Source organism: Haemaphysalis longicornis, unplaced genomic scaffold, assembly GCF_048455015.1.
Source record: "Haemaphysalis longicornis isolate Haplotype H1 unplaced genomic scaffold, Haemaphysalis longicornis Haplotype H1 scaffold_13, whole genome shotgun sequence".
Lineage (NCBI taxonomy): Eukaryota > Metazoa > Arthropoda > Arachnida > Ixodida > Ixodidae > Haemaphysalis > Haemaphysalis longicornis.
Genome location: NW_027526233.1, coordinates 24,888,968 through 24,911,428, shown reverse-complemented (window position 1 = coordinate 24,911,428; position 22,461 = coordinate 24,888,968). Strand labels below are relative to the sequence as shown.

The 22,461-nt window shown below is 45.6% G+C and overlaps 1 pseudogene; it reads left to right on the top strand.

Annotated features, from left to right (window-relative positions):
• Window positions 1–22,103, top strand: part of LOC144163750 (uncharacterized) — a 120,392-nt pseudogene extending 98,289 nt beyond the window's left edge.
• The last annotated feature ends 358 nt before the right edge of the window (window positions 22,104–22,461 follow it).

The window sequence follows — 22,461 nt, the reverse complement described above, 5'->3', positions numbered from 1 at the left end:
GTGTCGTCAGCATACAGTACGCATTGTGAAGAGGGTAAACAGCGAGGAAGATCATTAATGTAAATTAAAAAGAGCAGTAGGCCCAAGATTGAGCCTTGTGAAACGCCTCTGTTAACTGTGACCGGGGTTGATGTTGCTGTGGAAACTGAAACTATTTGTTGCCTATTTAAAAGAAAGCTGCGTAACAAAGTAAGAGCAGGACCTGTAATGCCATAACGCTCAAGTTTAATGAAAAGAATGTCATGGTCAATGGTGTCAAGTGCTTTCGAGAAATCTATGAAAACAGCAGCAGCAACGTCGCTGCGATCAATGAAAGATTTATTTTATCTATTAGACATGCAGTCGCAATGTTAGTAGATAGGGCAGCACGAAAACCAAACTGAGAGGGGGTGAGTAAGTTGAATTTTTTAAGGTAGCGGGAAAGACGGGTCTCAATAAGTTTTTGTAGCACCATATCTAAGAAGGAAAGAATAGAAATTGGTCGATAATTATTCATACAGCGCGCGTCGCCATTTTTGAGTACAGGAACAATTTTTGCTATTTTCAAGGCCTGAGGAAATGAACCCATGAATACCACCTAAGCCAGGCCCGGTAGTCTTTAAACCTGCAATGGTAGCTTTGATTTCATCAGAACAAGTAGGATAAAGAAAAAAAGATTGGGGGCAACGCAAAAGGTCAGAAGAATAAGGGTACGAGGGAAGGTATGAGCATATAGCCGAAAAATGATTGCTAAAAGCATTAGCAGTATCTGCAGGTTCAGTAAATGATGAGTCGTCCTGAGCAATGGATTTAATGGGCTTATGCTGAGTAGCGTTATTCAAGAATTCCTTACCTAACTTCCATTTTTTCTTTATGTTGTTACCACACCTATTGAATTCTTTGTCGTAGTAGCGGCGCTTGGCGGCTTTAAGAAGCGAGCACAGAACTTGAGAGTAGCGTTTATAACGTGCTCGGAGATTAGAATTGATAGGTTTACGCTTCATCTTTTTGTATAGGTTATCTTTTTTACGCAAGGCAAGAAGAAGGGAATGTGAAAGCTAAGGACACCGAGGGGCAGTGTAACGCCTATTGGAAGTTATTAATGTTGTGCAGTCATCGACAGAATTGATCATTGCATCAGAAAATTGCTGTAAAGCAGTATCAGGATTTATTACATTGAATATGCTGGACCAGTCTATTTCTGATACAAGGTTCAAAATTTTTTCACGATCAAAGATAGAATGCTTGAAGGTTTCAGTTTTGTTTTTTTCCTGCTTGGGCACGTAAAAAAACACGGGGAAGTGATCGGTAATATCACAGTCGATAGTGCCTGCTTCCTTTGGGGAAACGTGATTAGAAAAAATATGGTCAAGGCGGGAATGGGAAGAATGATCTACAACACGTGTAGGCGTATTTATGTATGACTCATAACCGTAGCTACAAAAGCCACTGGTGTAGTTCGAAGTGATAGGATTCGCAGAATCAAGAAGATTAATGTTAAAGTCACCCATAATGAACACATTTTTGTTTTCAAAAGACAGCTTATCAAGCACAAGAAAAAGCGCATCGCAGAAATCAGCTGCATTAGATGAAGGAGAGCGGTAAACGGCGCCAAAGACTGTCCTTTTAACATTTGAAGAATCAATTGGATCCAGTTCAACCCAGACAGATTCGCATTTGGGAACATTTATGTTCAAATCTTTGCGTCGACAATATGAGAGCTGGTTTGAAACGAAAATGGCAGAGCCCCCGTAAGGGCTACCACTACGATGATCGTATTCGCAACCATAGTCGGCAAAACCATACATATCGCGATCTTCACAAGTAAGCCAGGTTTCAGAAAAGCAGATGATGGAGAAATGATGGTTCAAAGTATAAAGTAGTGCAGAAATCTTGTTACAGTTCCTTTTAAGGCTACGAGCGTTGAAATGAATTGCGCTGAAAACATTCGCGTTACCTAAACATTTAGCTACCTTTGCTGGTGATGCACAATTCATAATAAAAGAAGAGAGAAAGCTATAAAGCCAAGAAAAGTGGCCTACTCCTCAAAAATTGCAAGGTCGTGGTCAGTCAGTATCTGAAATACATGACTGCTGGTTGTTTTTCGCGCCTTAATAACACAGTTCTCGGTCCACACGAACATCCAGTTTTTGTCTTTCTTTAGCGCGCGCGCCTTTCCCAGCAATCATTTGTTTTCCGGGGTGAGGTGTTCGTTGATGAAAATGGCTGTATCCTCGCGATCATTGAAATTGAGGGATGAGGTAGTAAGACGGGCTTTGCGGGCTTCAGAAAGGAAACTGGAACGCTTGTCTCGTGACCGAAACCTGGCAATGATGTTCAGTTGATTTTTTACATCTGTGGGGACCCGATGCACAGTATCAAGATCATCAGCAGTCACTGGGCAACCTACTTTCTTTCCGATTAGTTCTAGGTTCTCGGAGCAGTTTTCGTCTTGAGTTACAGCAACTCCCCTAATCTCAACGTTATTTAAACGTGAGTATTGCTCGACTTGAGCCACTTTTTCGGAAAGGCGATGGTTGCATTCAGCCTGTGACTTGTTACTGGCAATCAGGGTGGCATTTTCCGCCTTCACAGCCTCAAACGTCTTATTCATGAAATCCATGGAAAGTTTCATCTCGTTTAGTTCACGCTGTAGATCCTTAATTTCAGCAGACTTCCTGTCTACCAATGCGAGTTTCAGCGCGTCCAGTGCTGCAGAAAATTTATCCAACTTTTCATCAACAGCAACCTTATATTGTTTGAACTCTTCAGAAAGCGACGCGACAGTGTGTTTTATGGCTGGGGCGAGCGATCCAGACACTGCGGTACCAATTAGAAGTTCAAGGAAATAATTCGCACTGTATTACCTGGGTCAAAAGATGATTCTGATTAGTGGCCGGTCCTGAGCGGTCCACAGTGGTGGATCGCTCACCCAAAAGTGATGGCCGTTGGCACGAAGAGCAGTTTTTGAAGGAGCCGGCGTTGACTGCCGAGACACCCCGCGTTGTAGGCGGGAACCACAGGCTTCGGTAACAGCTGAGCTGCGCAGGCATCAGCGGAACCGGTGACAGAGTGGACAGAGGCACGCGTCGGTGAATCTGCAGACGATCCGGCACCGATGTATCAGTCGGGCAGTGCCTGGGTTAAAAGATGATTCTGATTAGTGGCCGGTCCTGAACGGTCCGCCGTGGTGGATCGCTCGCCCAAAAGAACCATGAGCACATGCAGAACCATGCATGCAGAACCATGAGCACATACACCAAAATTTACTCAACTGAAGCATATGGCATCTTACTCATTGCACAACACATTCTTGAACACAAAATCTCAAAGCCCGTCATATACAAAGATTCCTCGAGCGTTGTGCGCACATTGGCATCACACAAGTCATGCAAAAACAGAATTGTCCCAATGGTTTTCAACAATTTCATGTCTATATATGCCCATAACCGTGTTCTTGTGTTGTGCTGGGTTCCAGGCCATGCTGGGATTGCTGGCAATGAGGTTGCGGATCAGAAGGCCGCAGTTGCCGCATTGAGGAACACAGAATATATAACAATACTACCACACAGTGACCTTAAGCCACAAATTCGACAACAACTTCGTAGGAAATGGGAAGCACAGTGGAATGAACAGACAGATAACAAACTACACGTAATTTAAGCCACACTTGAGACGATACACAACTGACTCTCACAACAGACACATTGAAGTTACCTTAGCTAGATTGCGGATAGGCCACACACATGTAACACACTCACGCCTGCTCACTAGTTCTCCAAGACCTGTGTGTAGCAGGAGTGGGGAAGGCCTATCTGCAGTCCACATCCTAATAACATGCAAGGCACTCGACACAACAAGATACTGACACTTCAAGGAGCTATATAGACAACACTTTCCGCTACACCCTTCCTTGTTTTTGGGTGACAATTTTATGGTTTCTGTGCAACGTGTTTTTAAATATTTGTCTGATGTTAACTTCTTAAACCTCATTTCCTATCATGCGTAATCACATCTGGCCCTATACACCAGCCATCACCATTATATTTAATTGATGATGATGGTGGTTTGATGTTTATGGCGCAAGGCCAACTGGGGCAAAGAGCGCCAAAACAATAGTATATGAGAGGTGATACCTGAAACCCGAAGTAAAATCAGCAAAAACAAAAGTAAAATCACAAAACGACAATGAGCATGGCTGGTGTATAGGGCCAGATTTCATGATGTGTGATAGGAAATGAGGTTTAAAAACTTGACTTCTGACAAATACTCAAACACACGTTTCACGGAAACAATGGCTTCGTCACCTAGAAAAAACGATGGATGTAGGGGAATATGTTGTCTGTAGAGTTCTCTGAAGTGTTTGTGTCGTGTTGTGTGAAGTGCCTTGCATGTGATTAGTATGTGCACTACGGATAGGGCCTCTCCGCACCTGCTGCACTGGGGTCTAGAAGATCCCGTCAGCAAATACGAGTGCGTCGCATGGGTGTGCCCTATCCGCAGCCTACCCAAGGCAACTTCCGTGTGTCTGTTGTGCGAGTCAGATGTGTACCGTCCCAAGTGTGGCTTTATACCATGTAGTTTGTTGTCTGTCTGTTCGTCCCAGTGTGTTTGCCATGTTCTGCGCAGGTGTTGTCTTATGTGTGGCTTGAGGTCTGTGTAGGGTACCGTTGTAATGTCCACAGTGTTCCTGAGTGTAGCAGCACCGGCCCTCTCGTCTGCCAACTCGTTCCCAGCGATCTCTGCGTGTCCTGGGACCCATCAGAGGACCAGCTGATGCTTCTTTGCATACACGGACATGATAGTGCTGAATACAAGATTAACTATGTAGTTTTTGGGGGGCTTGTGCGCTGACAGTGTGAGAACAACATTCATAGAATCTGTATAGATGATGTAATTGGGAATTTGAGTTTCAAGAATGTGTCGTGCAATCAGTAAAATTCCATGCGCTTCTGCTGAAAAAATTGATGTGTGCACGCTCATGGTTCTGGCTGCATTGAAATTAGGACCATGAGCAGCGCACGACACCATACTGAAGGTTTTAGAAGCGTCACTATAAAATTCTGCACATGTGTATTTAAACTGCAAAGACAGAAAGTGCTGCAGTATTGCAGCTCGTGGTACACGATTTTTGTCAAGTCTCATAAAAGAAAGGTCGCACGACACCGGGCGAACTTGCCAAGGCGGTAAACTGTTAGAAAAAGATGACCTGTACACATCTAAATACGAAGCACTGAGATCCGAGGCTCGCTCTCTCACTCTAAGTGAAAAGGGCAGAGGAACGGATGGGCGATTTGCAAAGAGCAGAGATGTTGATGTATCGTTAAAGACAGGATAAAAAGGATGATTATTCAGCGATGAAATTTTAAAAGCATATAGCAAGTCCATGTACATTCGTTGGTTCTCAAGGCTCCACTTATCACACTCGACATACAGACTCTCGACAGGGCTAGTGCGAAAAGCACCAGACGCAAGCCGCAGCCCCAAGTGTAGCACTGGGTCAAGCATTCGCAACGCTGTTTTAGTCGCCGACCCATATACCACACTGCCATAGTCTAAACGAGATCCAACCAAAGCAGTATAGAGCCGTAGTAGGAGTTCTTTGTTAGAACCATACGATTGATGGGAGAGAACCTTAAGTATATTCATTGTTTTCAGACATTTATGTTTAAGTTTCTTGACGTGTGGAATGAATGTGAGTTTCTGGTCAAACACAACACCTAAGAACTTGTGCTCCTTGTTCACAGGAAGCGACACGCCATTCAGAGTAATGTCTGGGTCCGGATGGACCCCGCGCTTCCTGGAGAACACAACGTAGGAGCTTTTTGCAGGATTCAATTTAAACCCATTCTTGTCTGCCCAGCCGGCAAGCTTCTTGACACCAAGCTGGACTTGACGTTCGCATATTGACATATTACATGATTTAAAAGATATTTGCACGTCGTCTACATACATAGAATAAGAGATTGTTGGTGGCAGTGCCTTTCCAAGAGAGTTCATCTTTACAATAAAGAGAGTGCAACTCAACACGCCACCTTGCGGCACGCCATTTTCTTGGACGTGAACCTTTGAAAGTGCACAACCAACTCTTACTCTGAACGTTCTCTCCGACAAATAACTAACAAGGGTGTTCAACATATTACCTGAAACACCGAATGACCTGAGGTCACTAAGGATCCCTTAACGCCAAGCGGTGTCGTAGGCCTTCTCGAGGTCGAAAAAGACAGTTAAGCAGTACTGCTTATGCACGAAGGCATCCTTGATGTATGAGTCAAGTGCAACCAGTTGATCGTTTGTCGATCGCCCCACCCTAAAGCGTGCCTGGCAGCTCTCGAGAAGACCATTGTACTCGAGGAAGTACACGAGCCTGCGATTGATCATCCTCTCGAAGAGCTTGCACAGGCAGCTCGTCAGGGCTATTGGACGGTAACTTGACGGGGACGACGGGTCCTTTCCCTCCTTCAAGAAAGCCACTACAATGGCCTCCCTCCAAAAGTGTTGAATGTGCCCCAAAAGCAATATTTTATTATATAGATGTAGAAGTGCTTCAAGTGTGTCTGCGTGTAGGTGTTGTATCATTGTGTATGTAATGTTGTCTGAGCCTGGAGCTGAGGGTTTACACGTGCTCAGAGCAGCCCTCAGCTCATGTAGTGAAAACAGGGAGTTGTAAGAAGTCTGTGATTTGTTGTTGTCGTGTAGGGACTTCTTTTCACAAGAGGCTTTATGTTTCAAGAAAGTGTTCGTGTAGTGTGCTGAACTGGACACGTGTTGGAAGTGTTGTGCGAGTGTGTCAGCCTGGTCTTCCAGTGTGTCCCCTGTTGTACTGACCAGGGGCAGGCTGTGTGTCTGTTGTCCTTTGAGTTTGCGTATATGTGTCCATACTTTCCGTGTGTCTGTGTAGGAGTTTATTGATGTTATGAATGTACGCCAACTCTCTCGTTTTGCCTCACGGCGCACACGTTTTCCGAACGCCTTGGCCCGTTTGAACAAAATGAGGTTACCCGACGTGGGGTGCCGACGAAGGATACCCCACGCCTTGTTCTGGGCCTCTCGCGCCCGCCTACAGTCCTCATTCCACCAAGGCCTCCGCTGGTTGCGCGGGGCTCCAGAGGCGTGGGGAATGGACCTTTCGGCGGCGTCGAGGATGTGCGCCGTGAGGAGTTGGGTAGCTTCTTCAACGTGTAGGTGTCCTATGCATGTGTGGTGTAGTTTGGATGTCTCTGTAAATGTATTTCAGTTAGCTCGTGCTTCATTGAACCTATTATGGGAAGATGGACTGCTTGGGCCTTTACCTATGTATGTGAGTGAGGTGGGGAAGTGGTCACTGCCATATGGGTCAGTTCCCACTGCCCACTCGACAAGAGGAAAGAGAACTGCGGAGCCAATAGCCAAGTCAAGACATGAGTATGTGTTGTGACCAATGTTATGGTATGTAGGCTGTTTATTGTTGAAAAGGCATGCTCCAGAAGATGTAAGGAATTTTTCTATCAGGCGACCTCGGGCATCCGTTCTGGAAGAGCCCCAAAGAGAGTTGTGAGCATTAAGGTCGCCTGTAAGGATGTATGGTTCGGGCAGCTGGTCAACCAGCGCCTCGAAGTCGGAGCTCGTAAGTGACACATCAGGAGGAATGTATATGGAGCATACCGTTATCAACCTATTAAATATTATTAAGCGTATTGCTACAGCCTCAAGGATAGTGTTCAAGGTGACAGGGTGGCATGCTAAGGATTTCCGGAGGATTATGGCCACACCGCCAGAAGAGTGTGTGCAGCCATCCCTGTCTTTCCTGTATACCAGGTAACTATTCAAGAAATTTGTGTGTTTAGAATTCAAATGTGTTTCCTGAACACACATTACACTTGGCTGATTGGTATGCAGAATCTCATACACGTCGTCAAGATTATTCAGAAGGCCTCTGCAGTTCCATTGAACAATGTTTTCTCTTCCCATTATGATGTGTTAGAGCTACTGGAGTGTGATTATTTATGTAGGGTCTTTCGGGGCTTGCACTCTTGGAAGGGGTTTTCTGACCTTCTCTACTGACCTGGACGTCGCAGCCCGTTCCTTCCGCTGCGATGAAAGCCGGAAGGGCTCGACGTCCATGTCGTCATCTGATGGCAAGGGGGTGGCCAGCGGACTGGGCCCCCTTGACGTGGTACCCTTTCGGGTGTTCTTTGCCTGCGCTGCCAGTGCCGAAGGCGTGGGGAGCACCACAGGTGGCACAGGCAGTGAGGTTGGGGAGGGGGTCGCTGCGACTGCCTTCGTCTCCATCTCCGTGCCCTTGCGTGTGCTTTGGGCCGGTGGAGATGACGAAACAGAGGGTGCAGCGGCATCCCCAACGGACGTGGATGCCACCACAGCCGCTGCTGACTTAGCAGGCGGTGCGGTGGCGGGTTGGGCCGCCAGAGGCAACCCAGGGGGGGGTGGGGGCGGGACCAAGTCCGACTCGCGGTACTGGGTCCCCGCCGAAACCAGACGCCGCTCCGCCCCCCGGCGAGCTACGTCGGCGTACCTCCCCAGGGGAAAAGAGGCGAACCTCTTTCGCGCTTTGGGGAAGGTGATGTTTTCTGTTACCTTTATGTTAATGATTTTTTTCTCTTGTTGAAACTTTTCACAGGCGCGAGAGTATGCTGCATGTGGACCCTGGCAATTCGGGCAGGTAAGGTTGGTTGCAGTGCAGTTGTCAGATAGATGATCATGCTGGCCACATTTGGCACATGTTGTTCTGCCACGACAGGAGTTTTGTACCATGCCTGAACCTCTGGCACTTGAAACAGCGCCGCGGGTTCGGGATGTATGGCCGGACAGAACAGCGGATGAAACCTGCGTTGATATGCTCGGGCAGTGTGCAGCGGTCGAAAGTCAGAATCAGATGTTTGGTGGCTATTTCTTTGTTATCTCTCCTAATGACGATGCGCCTTACTGCTGTCACGCCTTGATCTTTTAGGCCTTCGAGCAGATCGGTCTCTTTCTCGGTTAGGAGGTCTGGCTCAGATATCACACCCTGGGAGCTGTTGAGGCTGCGGTGGGGTGTGACTCTGATATCCAGGTCTGCCATGCGGGTTTGGCTCAGGAGAGTTGTGGCTTGCTTCTGTGAGTTAACCTCAACTAGGACCTCGCCAGTTCTTAGTTTTTTAGCATTGTATGTGTTGCCTAGGATAGATTCAAGAAACTTGTATACAAGAAATACAGATTGTGAGGAAAGAGGCTTGGATTTGTCAACCGATTCAACTATCAAAAAACGTGGGTAGTTGTCAGGTTTCGGTGAGTTGATGGCAGGAAGACGTGGAAAAGATTCTTCGGTGCGGACCCTTTTCAAGGTCCGCTCATGTTTGGGGGGGTTTTACGATTTACCATATGGCATGTAATAGAAGCAGGGGACGGGGGTACTTTCTTCTCAAACCTTACCCTGATAGCCTGAGAGGTCCCGGAGCTCCCTGCCTGGTAGACAGACAGGGAGCCCATCCGCCGGAGCTTGACCTGGGCTCCGACGGCCACCGTTTGAGGCTTCTACCCTTCACCTTTAAACACATCACCACGGTAGGTTACAGTTTATGTTGGGGGCTCAGGGTCCGCGGTGTCGCCAACACCGTCACCATGAATACTCAAGGTGCCCCGTGCGGGGATCTTTAATTGATCTTATTATGTCCGGTTTACACGTTTTATACCTACCTTCTGTGGTAATCACTTCTCTTTATTAAATAACTTCTTCTCTGGCGCTCTTTGCCCTCGTTGGCCTTGCGCCATTTAACACCAACCATCATCATCATCACAGCATGTGAAAGGTTGCAGGAAAAGTATATCGATAAAAACGGAACAGACAGCTTAGGGAAGCGACCACAAATAGCTTACCTTGAACTTTGGGGTCGCGATCCGGACAAATTTAGAAATCGGTATAACCGGAAGAACAAAGAGGAACTCACATGTCACGGGGGCGCTCTGTGAGGCGAGGCGTTTGGAACTAGGCGGCCCGCGCCCCCGACTGCATATGTTATTCCGGCCGGGGACCAGGGCCCGCCAATGGCGGCAAGGCCAGGGCAAGCCCGTGCGCGGTAATTTATTTTTAAGTCTAGATATGGCCCGCGTGTCCGTCACAGGCCCAGGATCTGACGCTGAAGGCAATTAGTTTATTATATTGCTGGATTGTCTTCGTAGAGTTCAACTACGGAGGCAGCATGCGGTTTTCAGCAATTTCTGAATTTAAATGCAAAATTTCGGGATGAGTAGTGCACGTTGTTTAGCTTCTCGCGTCTTAAGGTAACGTTACACCGGCGTAATAATAGCTCGTATTCTAACACCAGAGATTGCATGATTTTTGATGGAAATATTCATGGCAACGTCACGCGGTTGTCTCGGTCGAAAAGGTGGTTTGCTCAAATTTTTGTTGCGGCGTTTCAACCAATCAATGTGGAAGTGCATTGAAATATTTTTATTTATTTATTTATTTATTTAGGAACATACTGCAGGCCGTGTAGGCCCAAGCAGGAGGGTCCTCCATTTTACCTGGATTTTTTGTTTTTTGGCGCGGCTTCTCTAGCAGGCCACTTCAAGACTGGGACACAGCAGCTGCGTGTCGATGCGTGCGATATGTCGAAGATACGTGAACATAGACATGCATTCCGAGCTCCGGGTTGTTTGAAATATTTCCTACCTCAATTCGGCATTCCTTGTATGGTATTGCTTGGTATGTAATACACAATAACGTAAAAACTTCAAGCCATAAGTAAAATCACAGTAAACGTACAGTACAGTGTCTTCCAGACCTCACAGAACAAGTTTTTCAAACAATATGTTCAAATGTACCTTCACACAGTGCATGAAAATAAACCCAAAACATTCTTTCTAGTGGTCTTTTTTACACTTCACGTCGGTAATAATTACGGCCAGGCCCATAAATGCCAACCCGAAACCGGCCTGGACCATGCCCACGATGTCGGGTTCCGCGGCCTAGGCCTGCGGAAATGAGCCGGGCCCGGCCGGGCCGCCGAAAAGAACGCTTCGTGTGGCACGGGCTTTCTGGTTAGCTCGGGCACATCGCTAGCGCAAAAATAATCTAGTGTGGGTTAACGCTGCCTTTTCGTAGAATTTTTAATATCATACCAGTTGTGCTTTAGGTGGTTGCAAAACGATTTAAATGTGCACAGCTCTACATTTACAGTAAAAGTGTTCAAACATCAAATGCAACCGCATAAGACTCCTTGTTTCCGGGGTTTATGTTTCCTTGCCGGTCGCGGCGACATTTATTTCTGCCGTTCTGTGTGGCGCCGCATGACCCACACCCGTCAAAAACGCGCATTCTATTGAACAGTTTTATGGCATTTTTCTAATTTCAGCCCTCTAGATTACATTGTTAGCCTTTGCACACGCATGTCAAGTATGGATGTCGGCGGTGCGCCTATCCCGCCACGGGACGCCGGAGTGGCTGACGGTGACGCTGACAGGCGGAGGTGTGCGCCTTCGTTAGGTGCCATACGCCCCCAATAAACTGGAGGGTTCGGGGAGCTTCGTTTACTATTGAGCCACAATGCAGATTTCGCATACACATCTGCCGTATGCATCTTCCGCATGGCCAATCGAAGCTCGTAGCTCGTAGGTTCCATTCTTTCTGCGCATTTACTGCGCTGATATTCCTCTCCGAATAGATGGGAAAATTCTGGGATTCCTATCCGTCCACTTCTTTCCACTTTGTGCAACAGCCTTTTACTTCTCCAGAGTTTAGGGGACATTTAAGTGTCCTACAGATGAGGCACCATGGTTAAAGGATGTCTGTGTACCAATTGCCACAAAAGGCAACTGCTCGTTTTCCCGAACTTGGAGGTAGATGTCTTCTTTATTTATAATTTGCTAGAAAATACCATTTCGGGAGCAAAATGGGATATACCGCAGGATTCCAATTTGGTTAGAAGTGCTGTTAGTGTGTCACGCCGGCAATTAGTGTAACTGTAGTGTATTTCTTTTTGAGGCGAGTCATCAATAACAGTACGCATATTATTTCATCGCGGAATTGGATGCATGCCTGGGAGAAACAAATGAATTGACCTCCGATGGTCCTTGCGAGCACTCCCTTATACAAGTATGACCCTCTGCACACACCGTACTTATAGGGCCTGCCGTTCATGTTCCGAAACAACCAACACTCAGAAACAATTCTCTTTCAGATATTTTAAATACGCTTGACTTGAATGAATTACAGACACGTCGGATCCAATCAACAGGCACTCGGAACGTACAAAAGCGCCTACAAATGCTAAGTTACAATGACTGCGTGTCATCTTCTCGAATGACTAAGCAATGACAAGCTGCTCAGAAATAGGAAACAGTGTTGTGTCGTAACAGCATGAACACATCATTTAAAAGAGTCCAGTGTTTGTCCCCGTAGTGGCAAACAAGAATTGTGAATATTGAAGGACGAAACCTCAGTGTTGTATCCTGTACATAGCTAAGTAGTTTCAGTTTCGGTTCCAGTGTTTCGGTTTACAACGCTGTGTCCTTGTGTATGAATATATTTGTGCAACGTCTATTAAACAGGTGTTTTTGCCACACGTTAAGCAGTGTGCAGGTCACGTCACTCCTTCATTACAATGGTGACAATGATTTAGAACCGCATTCTCATGTAATTCCCACGGACCCAACCAGCCACGCCTTTCCGATGGCTTTCGCCGGTATCGCCCCTCCGGAGCCGTTCCTACACTCTTAATCTGGTTCCACGTAAGATCCACTTAGTGACTGGAACTTTTTCAGTGCGAATGCACTTCTTAAGCGACCCTGAATCACGCGTCCACCGCCGTCCGTTCATCCGCACCACATACCCAGTTAGGGCGATTGGCCAAGAAGAATTCTTTCGCATCACCCGTGCATTCCCACTTCCCCATCGACGACTGCTGCTTCGCCAGGAGCGGAAGTCGGGGCGAGTACTGCGGCGTCTACCTCGTCGGTCACGTCTACGCGAACCTCGTGTCACACGCCGTGTCCACCTCGCCGGTCAGGGACGAGTCGCCGTACAGTGCCGTCTACACCGACGCGTACTCGGGCGATGGAATCATGGTCGTCACCCTCTACTTCGCGCCAAACATCTCGCGCGACGACGTCGTCGAATACGTGGACGCGGCGATGGAGAGTGTGGCCAGGCGCGTAAAGCCCTCGGACCCGGTCGTGGTTGTTGGGGACTTTAACGTGGACGTGTGAAAGGGCGGCGAGTGGTGGATGGAATACATGCTCGCCAACTACTCCATGACGTGCCTACCACTAGAGGCTCCCACCACCATCAACGGCAGCTACATCGACCTGGCATTTGCGAGGAACTGTCTGATACGCGCGGTCTTGCAACAACTCTTGACTGTACATTTCAGTGACCACAAGGCGGTCATAATGATCGTCAACTACAACGACAACACCAACAAGTGCTGAATAAAGAATACTGTCGTTTCACTTTACTTGCGTGTGTGTGTGATCTCCTCGAACATACACTTTAATTCACCAAGATTTCCAGAGAACGACTAACGGGATGTGTGAATCCCCACTTGATCACGCGGGGGTGTTAGATGCAACTAACGGGCGAATGCCAACACAGTTCAACATAACTCCCCCTCATAGCATCACCCATGCATTCGCACTTCCCCATGCTCCCCTTCGGGGAAATGCGGGTGAATTTTGTGCAAAAAAGTTCCAGTTATATATTTGGAACCGTGTTCCACATATCCTGAAAATTAAGTGAAACAGTGCCCCACATATTTTTGCAACTAAATTATGTGGATCGGCGTTCCAAATAAAAGTATGCGGATCACTATTCCAAATAAAAGGGTAGTTTAAGTTACTGGAACATTGGTCCATGTAAAATGATTATGGAACTTATCCGGTGCGCCGTTCCAGGTACCTTCAGGCCAGCCGTTTATATAAAACGGTGTTCCTATAGACATTGGGAAGCTGTATATTGGACTCTACTTTACCAATATTTCTGCTTTCCTGTCGGTATACACCGAGGTCATATGCCAGGCTGGCGGATGCATTTGTATCAGCAGAAAACCGCAAGCACCATTTTAACACAGCCTTGATATATGACCCGCAGTGATACCAACAATTGGAAAGCAGAAACCACCGCAGCAGTGTGGTCCCTGACAGTTGCCAACAGTTGTCTATCGGAGCACGGTTCTATATAAAAGTTGGTCCGAGGCAGCTAGAGCGGCACACAGTCTTTGGCTTCACCCGCAGAATCCTGTTTTGGGTTCCAGCTGCCTGTAAAAGAAACAATATACTTGCAATAAAATACGCACGAAACCAACTATAATGACTGTTATTACACTGCTTTTCAACATACTATACAACTTTATTGGGTTTTAATATGATACATTTGAGATTTGAATAGCAGACTATTTTAAATTGCACAGAAAATGACCAACGTAGACGGAATAAATACCATAACGATAACACTAGGCTTGAAGTGGCATTTTCACATATTCACCTTTACTCAAAAACATTGTTAATAAAGACGGTATTAGGGGCACCTGCTTCACATATAAATAGACGTGTGTGTCTACGCGGCACTGACACAGACAGTATACAACAGTGAGCCCCAAATATGTTGTCTTATCAGATAAACCAAGGTAATTCAAAGGCGGAACGACTCGCTGCGCTTGCCATACTATGTTTACGCATAACTGTTTGGGAAAATACAGTTTGCTATTAAATTGTAGACAAAGGCCTAAAAACAAGCCATACACGGTTGTATTATCACAAACCTACAACAGTGCAGTGCAAGAGTTCTGGAAAACAACGCTCGAGCCAAGATTAACAATAAAACATTTTGACACGAGAGGTCACATGTGGCAGTATGCCACCATTAAAACGTGATTATTAAAGATAGTAGTTTCCTGACCCCAGACGTAAGTGTAACATCAAGCTATTTGTAGGCAAAGTATACTTTATGAGCGTCCTGAAAAGGCCTGACTTAAGGTACGTTACTTGCCCAAACAATTTGTAGTTGTTTAAAATAATTCACCCCAAGAAATCTCACCAAAGCCAGCGTGAATCTTATATAATTTTGCAATCCAGGTAGCTGGAAGCACGTTACACATATTAAAATTTAACGAGCAGACTAATTATATACGTCGTCAATTCAAGCGGGAAGAAGTCAGACAGCCTTAAGAAGCAAAGAAGCCAGCGTTGAATCATACAGGTGACAAGTTTTACAAAGCAGACTCGAAAGCGTTTTTTCCAGCCTCAACATTTTACTTTAGGTGAAATTAACAGTTGCGTGCTATAAAAACCCTCCCGCCTTGCTATCAGTGTAATTGTGACCAAAGCCCTGCTTCTGCCAAGCAAGAAATGCAGCTTTGTTCAAAGAAGAAAACTGGTTCAAGCCAAATACGCACATTTTAAATTCTTCTAGGTCATGGGTGTCAGCTCACATCCGGTACTAAAATTTATCAATGAAGGCGGAAGCCATCTGCGTAAATAATCACTGTTTCTTTTGCATCAGCAGCAGAACTGCCATGAAAAAAAATCTCATGAGCTACTCTTGAACAATAAGACGTTACAATGCGGTGCCATGAACTACATTAAAACCCACTATAGATTCAAAGGCAGCCTGCGCATTGTGCCAATGATGAAAAATAAGGCACGACTTCAGTGTTCAGTTGACATGAAACTTGCATGTGCCAGTACCATAAAACTGTTCATCTGATTTCACCCCCTTCATGCCTTTCATCTGAACTACTTCATGCCTTTCAAGAAAAACTTTAACCTCTACTAATAATTTAAAATCCTAAGTAGAGCTGAACACTTCAAGTATTTCAACAGAGACTCCAACTTAAATGACACCAGGACACTGTCAAACTTCTCATGCTTTCCAAGAACTCCCTGCAAAAGTCCCAAGAACTCTCCAAAGGCACACAACCATATGAACATGATGACACGCTGAAAAAGATGACATATGCGGCAAAGAGGCTGACCACATCCTGAAGTGACAATGCAGGCGGCGAATCCATGATGTGTTTCTTGCGGGAAATATTATTGCCGCCAGTCCCTTCTCTCAGAGTAACCGGGCCTCGAGAAGACTTACTGCTCACCTCATGTACCTTCAAGGAAACAAAAAAATTTTGTTACATGGTTGCTTTAAATGAGTGAGTTGCTTAGTCCCTTTCATAACACAGTAATTGATTTAAAATCAGTGATTTCTTGGGTTTTTTCTGGGAGTGCTGCTAGAGGTGAAAGTGCGCTAAACAATATCACCACAGACAATCAATGAAATTGCCCTGATTCTGGAAAGTATCCAACTTTGCTGCCTCGGTATCCTGAATATAAGGTTTTTTTTATCCTTGAGAGGTTCCGCTAAAAAATCAAATAATAACTACTATAATCACCTTTCGGCAATATATTTTACACACCTTCTCTCTGGAAAAAATGTTTTCTGTACTGTATAATGTGCTCCCTCAAATGCTGTAGATAACTGGCCTATTATAACTTACAGCTAAACGATGTTTCTACCACAAAGAAATAAATGGCCAGTCATAGGAAATCATAAATATCGCACTGTGGTAAAAATTTTTGTGGAATTAGTTCCACCTGAAATATTTCCCTCTCGATATGTATTACCTCCATGGTTCGTAGTGGTAAGAGGCAGAAGTTGAGCTTACTATGCTGAACTAGGATTTTGCACAATTTTCTTATAAATCGCAACTATAGCACATTTCCTTGCAGACGTCACTTTCTGTGGTCTAAACAATTCCCTTAAAAAAATTACCCCTTATTTACCCACCTGTCAAAATCCAATGCAAGCATTACTCATGCTACGGCTGTATTTGGGAGTATTATTGGTGCTACGGGCGTATTAAAAGTGGGAAATTTAAATCGTCAGTTGCCACCGTATTGTTGTAGCAGCATTCACATTGGGCGTGTCCGTGGTGCTGGCAAATCCCGACAACAGCTCTCAAGGTGTAAAAGCTAAATATTTACAAAACTAAAATACAAAATAGTGGTTTTTTTGGCCACTGTTGGAGCATCCGTAATAGGCGGAATGTGAACACAATGGCCAATATTGGCGTTCACGATAACTTCTTAACTCTGCGATTTTATTAGGACGAACAGACCCAGAAATTGAGTCTCGCAAAAACAAAATGCCAGCTTACCCAACCAAAATTAAGACCCGGGTGTTTCTGCCAGGGCCGTCTCAAAGTGCACTTCCAGGAACGTTTCGCTAACGTGTTCCGAAAAGCTTCTACTGTCACCTTGAGCCACAGGCCAAGCTGTCACTTAAAAGAAATTTCAAACCATTAGTCATAAAGAAACTACCTAAAAACGCGCCATGAAAGACCCAAAAATGGCAGTGTGTACATCCCGTGCAAGAGCTTTGATGTGTTGCCTTCTGATGATACACTTCCAAGAAGGGGTCCAAATACAATTAAAATGGCCATATCCATTCTCTGTACCGCCGTTTTAGATTTATCTTCGCCCTATTGCCTAGAAAAAAAAGCAGTACAAAAATATCAGAGAATAAATTTATGTTTTGCTTTAACCAGCGAGCACGAGAAAATATTGAACAATGTCTGATTCGTTGCACAAAAGTATAATGTCTTTTTTACAGCGGAAGCCCTGGTAATATTTTCTTGCTCAACAATTCAAGATATCAAAAATTTGAACATACTTTAAGATTACCTGTCCTTGGTGAGCTTATCTGCACAATATCTGCACAATATGCACAACTCAAAAAGTACTCTTTTGTGGCTTATGAGCTCCACAGGGCATTCATAATCTGCCACACTCTCCCCGACGACCCTTCAGCATGCCAAAGATGTCTTCAGCCAGTGAATGCCACAGCCATGACTTCGCAGGAGCATGTGCAGAAAGGAAATAATTTCTTTTCATTTTTTTTTGCAGAGGAACAAAAACATTTGTCACAACCTATCAGTGGAGGGCCAAATGTCTCCACAGTCAGCCATATACTCTTTCTGAACAGGTCATAGAGTATAAATACAGAATGTAGCAATCTGCTTTTGCAGTATATTTTCTACGTTCAAAGCAGAACAGAAATGGATTAATGTTTGGTACACATCATGATGCAACAACTTTGCACCCGAGCGCTTTGAAAATTATTCCAACTCTCGAGCTGCCACTGACAATGATAGCATAAAATGGCAGGAATGGATCATTTTTAAAATTACTTTGTGACGTTAAAACTTCTAATAGGCCACACTTGAGTTTTATGGGCAATTATTCTGAGGTCTCAGGTTACCACTGACATTGACAGCATAGAAACGGCACCACACTTTCTGCGTGTTTCCACCTGCCTTCCTCTCCACAAACGGAACGTTTTGTTACTACGCTACTGCTCAGACAACCACTTTCCCTTGCATTTCACTACACGTCAGGGAGCCAACTAACCTTGACTAGTGTAAATAGACCATCTGAATTTATTGAAGGCATTGGAAGAAACAAGGAACAACTACACACACAGCACAGATAAACATAAGCAGTGCTGCCGCCAACTCCTTGAACGCACATCAACATTAGGCGGAATAGCGTGATTAGCACAGTAAATTTATGGCTCTCAGAAGACCAACACAACGCAATTAACACGAAAGACGCTCAGACAAACATGTTGTGCAGTGTGTGCGCGTGAGAAAATAGCGTGCGACTAACCCGAGAAGATTCAGTTCCGCTGACAGGTAAAGCAACCGTCAATATACAACTAAGCAACACCACACCATAAGGGGACATGCAGACTCGATAAATGCGTGCACCAGCCACTTTCTAAATAGCACTAGCTAACGTACGCAGTCAGAAATGTCAAGCCGACTCCGACCCACAAACACACAAGCTTAAGTGAATAACACAAGTTTAAGTGAATAACGGCCGCAAACGTTTCTCGCATCGAACAGGCAGCGGAGCGGCACGTTTATCGGACGCAGTGATGAACAAGTCAATGAACAAGAATCGTTACCAGAACATAAATAAGCAGCACTGACCTTTTTTTGCGTATCCTGGCAAAACTTCACTTCGTCGAACAGTAGATACAGCCCGAGGACATAAAGAAATCCGCAGTTTCACGCCACAACCAAACTGGTAACCCTTCCCGCCAGTCTGACCGACAGTTCATTAAGTACATCAGGCGCATAACGCGAGCAATCGAGAAAACTGCTATAGAAGGCCACTGAGGGCGCTGCATGCGGACGAACAAAAACTAGCTTCCGTAAACGTTGAGACGTAAGGGCGCTGCTGTCGTTAAAAGTGTTCACGCAGTCCCGTTTTCCCTCATCGTCGTTGTACCCGTTGCCGTCCCACTATACTATGCATCAACGCAAGCGGCGCTGCCTCAGCTGCCTTGTATTCTTTCCTCCATGCTGTCAACGCATGCGCACGCCATGCCGCACTGAAGTGGCGGTAGTTTCGTAATCGTTCCGGCCAACGTTTTCTTACTCCGTGCCTTTGGCGATGCACGCCATGGCCAGTGACCAGTCCGCAGAAGAGATCACAAGCTCGGCATCCTTGATCGCTTATATTTGCTTCGGAAATTTGGAGTAGGCCTCTAAGCGGACGTCTACGCGGCTCTGACGATGGAAGAAAGAGCTCAGATATTAGCCGATTTTTGTTGGGCTAAAGTTTTTTTCTCTCCGCGGTCCGTGAGCGCGTGCGGTATGTGTGCATAAACTTTGATGACAGCTTTATTTCGTTCTTTGCATTGAAAACAAAACGACGCTTCTTTATTGACGGCCTTCTCTTGACAAGTCTTTCCGATACCAATAATATATACTGCGACGGTCTTTGATACCCACGTTATAGAAAACTACTTCCGCATAGTGAATCCAGTGTGCAGAGCTAATTAGCGAGTAATAATACATCTGCCCGTTTTCCAGCAGTTTTTCTTCATGAACACTAATAGTGAAGGAAAAGAGCAACGGGGGGACCAGCAGGTCATTCGGTGAACTTGAATTACTACGGCAAGTAACAACATTAGGTTAACGCTGCGAATTTTTGCGATACTGCAATGCATAATTTGAAATAAGAATGCCATTTCAGTATAAATATATAGAATGTAAGGCAGATGCTGCGGGGGAGATTTAGTTCTCCGGGTTTTGTGTCATTCTCCTCCTGCAAAGATGCTTTCGTTTTTGCTTGTGAAAATTAACAGCGGAGACGAGACAAAATACAAAAACGAACTTCTAAGCATATAACTGCATGCGTAGCATGATGTTTGTGGTGTAAAATGTGACTCAGTCGGTTACCATTATGTATGTACCCCATCACAACATAAGTAACGTGGACTAAGTACCATTGAGTGCGTACTACACCACAGCGAGATGATGACTGACTGTTGAACAAAAACTGCCATTTCTGCGAAGCTTTGTAGACCAAATGCATAAAATGTAATGGCCTCAACAAGTATTTCGTAATGAAGATGTTCACAAAAGCACCACGAATTCTTCAGCGCTATAGCAGCTATGGCTTTGCCCGAACGGCATATGGGGAAAGGGAAGACGTTTAGTCCTTCTCAAATTGAAGTTACTGGTGATTTTGTACTTGACGCCTCAAATTAGAAAAATACGATGTTCACGAAAGCGGTTTGGGTGCCGCAGAACACCTGGAAATGGGTTCCTGCAATTTCTTCTTTTGCCTAAGACGTCCTCCTCTCGACATTTATAATGCTTTGTACGGCGTTGACCAAAAAGTGGGGACATCACTAAAACTACAGCTTAGCCATATTATGAAAGTTAACTGCTGCAAGTAAGTTTCATAGATTTCGGCGAAGTTCATTAAATTTTATGTGTGGTGTGCGCGTGTATATTAAACGCGCACGTACATCTTGGGTCAAGAAGCACCTAATATATATGCGGTTCATTGTTCCAGTTGATGCATGAAAGAGTGCATACTTCACTGCCGTGCACGAGTTATGTGGAACAAGACACGAGCAAAAAATATACAAACGCACTCTCCCCAACCGTTTACTGGGACATAAGTGGAACAGTAACCGGAACCGCCGACATCGCATGACCCCATTTCTTCGGTTCCAGATAAAAACCACGAACATAAAGAAAACAAGCTGACGGTTCCAGATAAGATCCATCTATATGCCTCGTTCCAGTTATTCTTTCGTTCGGATCCACATAAAATATATGGATCACCCTTTTTAACTGGAACTTATATGGAACCAGATTAAGAGTGTACCGCCACCCGGTCGCCCCGTGCAGCCATCGTCACGATGGCACGACATGTTCGAGGTCTAACTGTGTACGTCGGGTGCTTCCGAGTTCCCCCCAGAGCGTCGCAAGGCTCTTCTGCTGCATTCCTTGAGACCCGAAGGTCAACGTATTTTCAACACCCTGTCTGTTTCGCAGGCAGCAGATGAGACAGAGGAAAAAGAACGCACCGCAGCTACGCCAGACGTGTATGCCTCCGCGGTAGCGACACTGGCCAAGCACTTCGACACCACCTGGAACCTGGTCGTCGAGCGCCACCAATTTCAGCACCGGATTCAGTCCCCAAGCGAGTTTGTTCAAGAGTACGTGACCGCCGTTTCCGAGCTCGCCGGGATGTGCTCGTTTAAATCACCAGAAAAGTCGTTACGTGACATTTTGTTGGCGGTGTGCCCTCGCATCGTATTCTGGAACGTCTTTTGTAACAACGGTCTTCGCTGTCGTTTGACAAGGCAGTTGCTCTCGCGAGTGAAATCGAGCAAGCAGCCGTGGAAATAAAAACATTTGCTTTTGCTGTGCAGCCAGTTTCTGCGCATTCTTGCACAAAACACAGTGCATCTTTGCCATCACCGCAATCACGGCCGCACGCTCGCACTTTAAGTCAGTGTGATAAGGCAGTAATCATGGACCCCCCCCCCCCCCCCGTCACAATAGCGCCTTTCATCTAAATTGCAGCAACAGGTGAATTCTTCCCATTGTTTTCGGTGTTGTTATAGCTAGCACCGCTCTTCATGGAAACGCTGCCCAGCCACAGGGAAAAAAAGCTTTTTTGTGGCCGTATCAGGAATTTTGAAAATGTTTGCAACCAGTAACGGTCGCAAACAGTTGTCCACGATGTTTCAGCGGATAGCCTGTCGCAGGATGAAACCGTACAGGTTTTTCTGGTGCAACAGCCTCTTGCATCTTCAATACACATTGCCTTCAATTCGGGCAGGTTAATTTGAAACTGTTAGTCGATTCTGGCTCTTCGGTTTCAATAATTTCGGGGAAGGTGTTTGACAAGAAATTTCCAAGTGTGCCGGTTCCGCCCGTTTCTCGTGTAACATTTCTGGACTATTCCAAACAACCAAGTTTGGTTCGAGGCTGCTTCTTTTCGGAAGTTTTCTTCTAGAAATGCATCGCACCTCTGTTGTTTTATGTCATCGAACAGGGCACTTCTCTCATAGGCTTGGACAGCATTAGGGCATTGAAGCTGCGCACTGAAGGGTCTCAACTGCAGTGCTTTCAGACAAGCGCGGTACCTAATCCCGAAGTAGCTGTGCCGTGTCCGTTCGAGCCGTCCACGCAGTTGCCACCA